General features: G+C 41.1%; 1 pseudogene; it reads left to right on the forward strand.

Moving 5' to 3' along the window:
* Positions 1 to 5845: 5845 nt before the first annotated feature.
* On the forward strand, positions 5846 to 6668 carry LOC121397751 (annotated as a pseudogene).
* Positions 6669 to 6933: the final 265 nt, after the last annotated feature.

Raw genomic sequence — 6933 nt, forward strand, 5'->3', positions numbered from 1 at the left:
CACTGAGACACATTCAGTTACATTGAGAAGGAAAAACAGCAGCCTGCCAGAAAGCATTTCTCTCCTAGTGCAGACACAAGTCCCATGACCAGGGGCAGCTGGGAAATTGACAAAATGTCTAGCCCCATGTCAGATTTCAAAATTGAATATAAAAAATTCTGTTTGCTCTTTTGAGAAATGGATTTCAGTGCAGAATTCTGCTGGAGTAGCACTATTAACTGATGCGTTTTGAAAAAAAACATGTTTTCTGATGACAGGATCCCTTTAAGGTTTTAACCTTACTGTATTGGCAGCTACCTCTAGAATGAGCATTTAGAACTTCTTCTGCAGTAGAGCACAAAGGCACAAAATGTGTCCCTTATGAGATGGTCTTATGGTCAACTATGGAAGACGATTTCCTGCTGCTTTTTTTTAGGGTCAGACACTTTGTTGTCAAAGCTTATATATCGGCTCCCAAAATATTTAGGAATAAATAAACACACACACTCATGTCTTTTACTGAATCAGGGAAGTCTACAAAGGAAATTTGCTTTCTGAAAAACATTTTCTAATTTTATGAAATTTTCTGTACAATCCGTTTTATTTTTAAGAAAAAAAATTTTTTTTACAACACATGAGTAGAGATCTATTCGCTTCCAGACAGATGCATAGGCATCTACTTTTAGCATTTGATAAATGGATGAGTACATTATGGCATGCACCTCATGTTAACTAAGCACACCGTTCATGAATGAGATTGTTTGTTTCTTGAAGGGGTTAATTGAACTTCACGTCCGGCCCTTGCCACCTCTAGCCTACCCTTGTGAAAGTTGTAATAATTACTGTTTTAATTTTTCCCACAACTTTGAGACTTAATAGCTTTAAAATCGTACAAGTTGTAAAAACAATTAAGGCAACAATTTTAAAAATAAGCAGAAAGGCCCCCTTCAAAAGACTGTGAACCTTTAACACTTCATGGTGAAATAGGACCTTGTGCTGCAGTCAAACTGAGAAAACACAGGAGCGGCCAGTGAATATGTTGATGCCAACGCAGACGGACTGTTTATTTTCATGATTTCATGGAGGAATTTTAATTTAATGAGTGTTTCATACACTAATGTAAAGCATTGCTTCAGCCATGTGATTACGATGTCAAAAATATCTCAGTTTAAACAGCAGCAGCTGACAAAAGAGCTTTGATTTGCATTTGAATTGAATGAAGCGTGTGCTGCTAAGACAGTCGCCCTAGGTGTGGCTCCTGACTGATTAACTTCAACAGACATGTTTTTCCCTTATCCATTAGTATTTGAACTGAAGGGGGTATATTTCAGTTCTGTTTTATCCATGATCAGTGTTTTGGAAAATGGATTCTTATTTTACTTTTTAACAGAAATATTGAAATATTTTTGGAAATATTTTTTTTCCAAAAAATACATATTGTAAGACAGTAAAACGTTTCTGGGGATCTTACCCTGCTCAGTGTTTTAGGTGCTTAAATGTTTGAAATGGTCCCTTGTGGCATCCCATTATTTCCTATAGTAATCACTCTAGTGTATACAGTATGGAGCCCATTTACTTTGCTCGAGTGAAGGATAGTTCGAATTTCGAATGTTTTTTTTGACTATTCGGCCATCGAATGGGCTACTTCGACCTTTGACTATGACCTTCGACTTCGAATCGAACTAAAAATCGTTCGACTATTCGACCATTCGATAGTCGAAGTACTGTCTCTTTAAAAAATTCTTCGACCCCCTAGTTCGCCACCTAAAACCTACCGAGGCCAATGTTAGCCTATGGGGAAGGTCCCCATAGGCTTCCTAACAATTTTCTGATCGAAGGAATATCCTTCGATCGATGGATTAAAATCCTTCGAATCGTTCGATTCGAAGGATTTAATCGTTCGATCGAAGGATTATTCCTTCGATCGTTGATCGTAGGAATAGCGGTAAATCCTTAGACTTCGATATTCGAAGTGGAAGGATTTTACTTCGACAGTTGAATATCGAGGGTTAATTAACCCTCGATATTCGACCCTAGGTAAATGTGCCCCTATATGTAAACAATCCATAAGTTATTGTCCATCTAGGATACTCTGCAGACACAATATTCATTCATATGAGTGAAAGCTGCCCTTAAGCTTAACACGTTTGAGATGTACAGGTATGGGATCCGTCATCTGGAAACCCATTATCCAGAAAGTTCAGAATTACAGGAAAGCCATCTCCCATAGACGCCATTTGATCAAAATAATTAATTTTTTTTTAACTATTTCCTTTTTCTCTGTTATAATAAAACAGGACCTTGTAATCGAACCCAACTAAGATATAATTAATCTTTATTGAAGGCAAAACAAGCCTATTGGGTTTAACTAGTGTACATGATTTTTAGTAATGAAGATCAAAATTACAGAAAGATTTGTTATCCAGAAAACCCAAGGTCCAGAGCATTTCGGATAGCAGGTCCCATACCCTTATATGCAGGTATAGGATCAATTATCCGGAAACCCGTTATTCAAAAAGCTCCGAATAACGGTAAGGCTGTCTCCCATAGACTCCACTATAATCAAATAATCCAAATTTTAAAAAATGATTTCCCTTTTCTCTGTAATAATAAAACAGTAGTTTGTACTTGATCCCAACTAAGATATAATTAATCCTTATTGGAAGCAAATCCAGCCAATTGGGTTTATTTAATGTTTACATGATTTTCTAGTAGACTTAAGGTATGAAGATCCAAATTATGGAAAGATCTGTTATCCGGAAAACTCCAGGTCCCGAGCATTTTGGAAAATACATCCCATACCTGTACTAGAAAGCTGTAGAGAGATCATAAACTTCATAACCAGTTCCTGAGTTAAGAGTTTTAACTTTTAATCATTTGTATTAATGTCACCAATGATTGACTTAATTGTTGCATTTATAGTAAGGTTTGTTCCGACACATAAAAAAAAAAGATACATTCTCTAATATATTGTAAATCTGGTAGACTGAAGCAGGGGCTACTCTTATCAAATGCGGTGTGTTCATTTTGTAAGTTTGACCTTGGGGCTGTGTATGTTCATTTGAGTCATGTTCCCAGTTGACCTACACATCCTTCATGGTTACAGATTTGTAAAATATTTCCCAGCAGAAAAACAAGCGAGATATTGTGCAATAGTACTAAGAAAAATATGCCTGGTAACATGCCTGAATTTAAACAATCAGAGTTATGCCCTGGTGATCCCTGCCCTCTGTGGATGTTGTCCAGAGTCCCTACTGACGTGATACAAACAGTTATGTTTAGAGTACTTTGCAACATGGAGCTTTTTGGGACTAGGAGATGCCTTGGGGAATTTATTACATTTAAATCAGCACTGCATCATTGTCAGTACTGCTGACCAAATGCCACTCTTTAATTGTACTACGTGTTTGTACAGGTCACATGATTTCTAATTCACCTTGGATTTTACAGTATATGGTAACACTATTTCTTAGTCAGGAGCCCGTAGTCTCCTGTTTTGTGAATAATTCGATCATAAACTTAAAGCAGCCACCTGATATGAACTACAGCTCCCTGCCTGTTCAGTCAACTAAGGGTTTTAATAATTTAGTTCAAAGGAATACAGAAGCTATTTCACATTTTGCTTTAACAGTCATTGAAGAAGGAGATAAAAAAATATTTCCTGCTGTACACTTTAAAGAGGACCTGTCCCTAAAATATTCTAAATCCTATTTTATCACATTAGTCAAGCAAAATGAACTTTAATTACACTATATAAATTATTTGAATCTCGATTCCTTTGGCCTGGGAATTCATAATTATAGCAGGAGCCATTTTGTGGACACTGTTATTAAGACAAGTCTTGTATCATCTCAGGGTCTTGTTTGTGCACCAGAATGGGGGACCTGATGTCCATCCCCATGCACTGGCTACACAATTAAATGGTGAAGAGAACGGGGGAATGTGGGAAGAGCAGTGACATCTAGGAAGTGCTGAATGGAAAGGGAAAGTAATTGTTTGCCCTGCCCCTAAGGCATAGAGGGGGGGCAGGCAATATTTGATTGACAGCTGAGATTTTTAAATGTATTTTAAATGAGCTATGAATGCTTTAATTAAAAAACATAATTTGGGTTTCATGTTTAATTTGAAATGGACTTTTATTATACAGCTTTTTATGTTTGGGTGACAGGTCCACTTTAAATTTAAATTTTAAATACAAAATGTGTCTGTTCCCAACAGTGTTGGAACAAGACGTTATAAAGCACCCAGCATAATTTTCTCAAAGCCCCTAAACTTTAAGATGATCTGTTTCATCCAAGATCCACTTGGAGGTCAAATCTTAGGTCAGGGGACCCTTTAACTGATACCAAGGTCACAGAAATAGTAAAGATATTGGTTTAAAAATAGAAAATGGTTGTTAAATTACATTTACTCTTGGGAGGGAATTGGTTAAGATATGACATCATACATGCTGTTAAAGTTGAAGTTTAGGCTTAAGGAGGTTCACCACATGACAAGGGGACTCCTCAATTTGACCCTGCGCCTTGAGCCATCCTACTGAACCCCAGTCATGTGACTTGTGCCTGCACTTTAGGAGAGAAATGCTTTCTGGCAGGCTGCTGTTTTTCCCTTCTCAATGTAATTGAATGTGTCTCAGTGGGACATGGGTTTTTACTATTGAGTGTTGTTCTTAGATCTACCAGGCAGCTGGTATCTTGTGTTAGGGAGCTGTTATCTGGTTACCTTCCCATTGTTCTTTCGTTTGGCTGCAGAGGGGAAAAGGGCGGGGGGTGATATCACTCTAACTTGCAGTACAGCAGTAAAGAGCGATTGAAGTTTATCAGAGCACAAGTCACATGACTTGGGGCAGCTGGGAAATTGACAATATGTCTAGCCCCATGTCAGATTTCAAAATTGAATATAAAAAAATCTGTTTGCTCTTTTAAGAAATGGATTTCAGTGCAGAATTCTGCTGGTGCAGCACTATTAACTGATTCATTTTGAAAAAAAATTTTTTTTTCCCATGACAGTATCCCTTTAACCAAAGGCAATATTCTAAAGCCATAATTTACCAAGAGATCGCTACTATGCTCTGCCGCCAACATGAGAGAAGTCGAGCAGCCCTGTTGCCGGACCTGCATCTGCAGTGTGTCCATGATAGGAAATCCAAGCAGGCTGCCCCCTAGCACAAGCAGTAGTAGCGTCTGTATCAATCAAACCACTGTGCAGTCACAGGAGAGAACCTCCTTTTTCCCTCTTCTAAATTTACCTGTGCAGTACTCTGGCAAGGTCCTACCGCTGCTGTGACAAATAAAACTTTGATCCAGAGGAAAGTAAAAAACCCAGCCCTCAGTCAGTGCCAAAAAATTCCTTCCTGACCCCAATGGAGATCGGAAACATTCCCTGAATCAAGTATTTCACATTAATTTAACATAAATGAATACAATACAGACTCACACAATTATAATGTATAAAGATACAGAAACCATATAACAGCGCTTTCAGGAATATATCCATTTTCAGTTATTAATAGATAATATGAGAACATAAAGAAGAAAACTCCTGACATTTCACAAAATATGCAAAATGGGGGAGGGCGGGTGGGATGTTTCTACCTGCTCAGAAGATTAAGGAAGTGAACTGCTTCTTCCCCTGACATTACGTCTCTCTCTTACTCTGCCCCTGGGTTCAGCCATCTCCTGCTTTAATTCATTCCTTCTCACCTAAAACAGCTACATGTGATTCTGCTCATATCTAACCTAGACCAGTCTAATCTGGCTGCTGGTCATTCGGATTCCTTGTCATGCAGCCCCTGCGCTTATAGCGCCAGAGATTTCCTTTTCTGTGTGTCCTTCACCAAATATATTTCTCGTGGCTTCCTATATAATAAAATCCAAGTGTCTCTGCGTCCAGTCCGTCCCTGTGTCCGTGGAAATGCGCTACTGCGCATGTGCAGCACGGACCGTCTCCTAGCAACATAGCAACAGTTCTAGCGCCGCGCAGCCAATAGGAAGCGAGTCGGTTCTAGGCTAATCCAGTGCTCAGCGCAGGCAGGAGCCGGAGGGAAATGCCTTGGGACGAAATGAGCTCTCTCGCACAGAAGGTGGCCCGGCAGAGTTTTCACAGCAGCGGAGGGGTCGGTCTGGGCCTGTCGGAGGAGAACTTGGGACAGCTGTGGAAAATGAGCCAGGTGCCGGGCGGAAGATGTGGGTCTGGGTCCTGGGAGGGACTCGGCGAGTCGGCTCGGGAGGGAAGGGCCCGCGGCCGCCCATGACTTACATGCACATCTGTGAGACTTCGTGCTTCGGCATGGGAGTGTTCCTGCTGCGCCCCGGGGACTGTATCAGCTTAACGTGCTCTACGGCAAGTTCCACATTAACGGCTTTGATCGGCTGGAAGTGGCCGGTGCAGCAGGAAAGGAGCCCCTCGAAATTCTCACTTTCACCCCTCCGCTGCTCCCCTTCCAGTGCGGCTCTGTGCGCCTGGTAGCGATGCGCTCCGTGCGAGAGTTCGGGATAACAGCCCGTCCTGCCTGCTAGCTCCACACAGGGGGAACCTGCATCACATCAGCGCATTGGATGGGCCCGCTGCCTTCCTGGTCATCCTGGCATCCCCTACGACACCCAGCGGATGACAGGTATTGTCACTACTACAGCTCGATGATGTCTGGTGTGGGGGGAGCCGGGGGGGAGCCTGGGCACAGGTACAGATTTGGGGCCATATTTAAGGCTGACTGCTGGCACAATTACAGATTTGGGGGCATATTTATGGCTGACTGCTGGCACAACATGTTCAGATTTGGGGGCATATTTATGGCTGACTGCTGGTACAATTACAGATGTGGGGGCATATTTATGGCTGACTGCTGGCACAACAGGTACAGATTTGGGGGCATATTTATGGCTGACTGCTGGCACAATTACAGATTTGGGGGCATATTTATGGCTGACTGCTGGCACAAGTACAGATTTGGGG

The sequence above is a fragment of the Xenopus laevis genome, chromosome 8S (genome assembly GCF_017654675.1).
Source record: "Xenopus laevis strain J_2021 chromosome 8S, Xenopus_laevis_v10.1, whole genome shotgun sequence".
In the NCBI taxonomy this organism is placed as follows: domain Eukaryota; kingdom Metazoa; phylum Chordata; class Amphibia; order Anura; family Pipidae; genus Xenopus; species Xenopus laevis.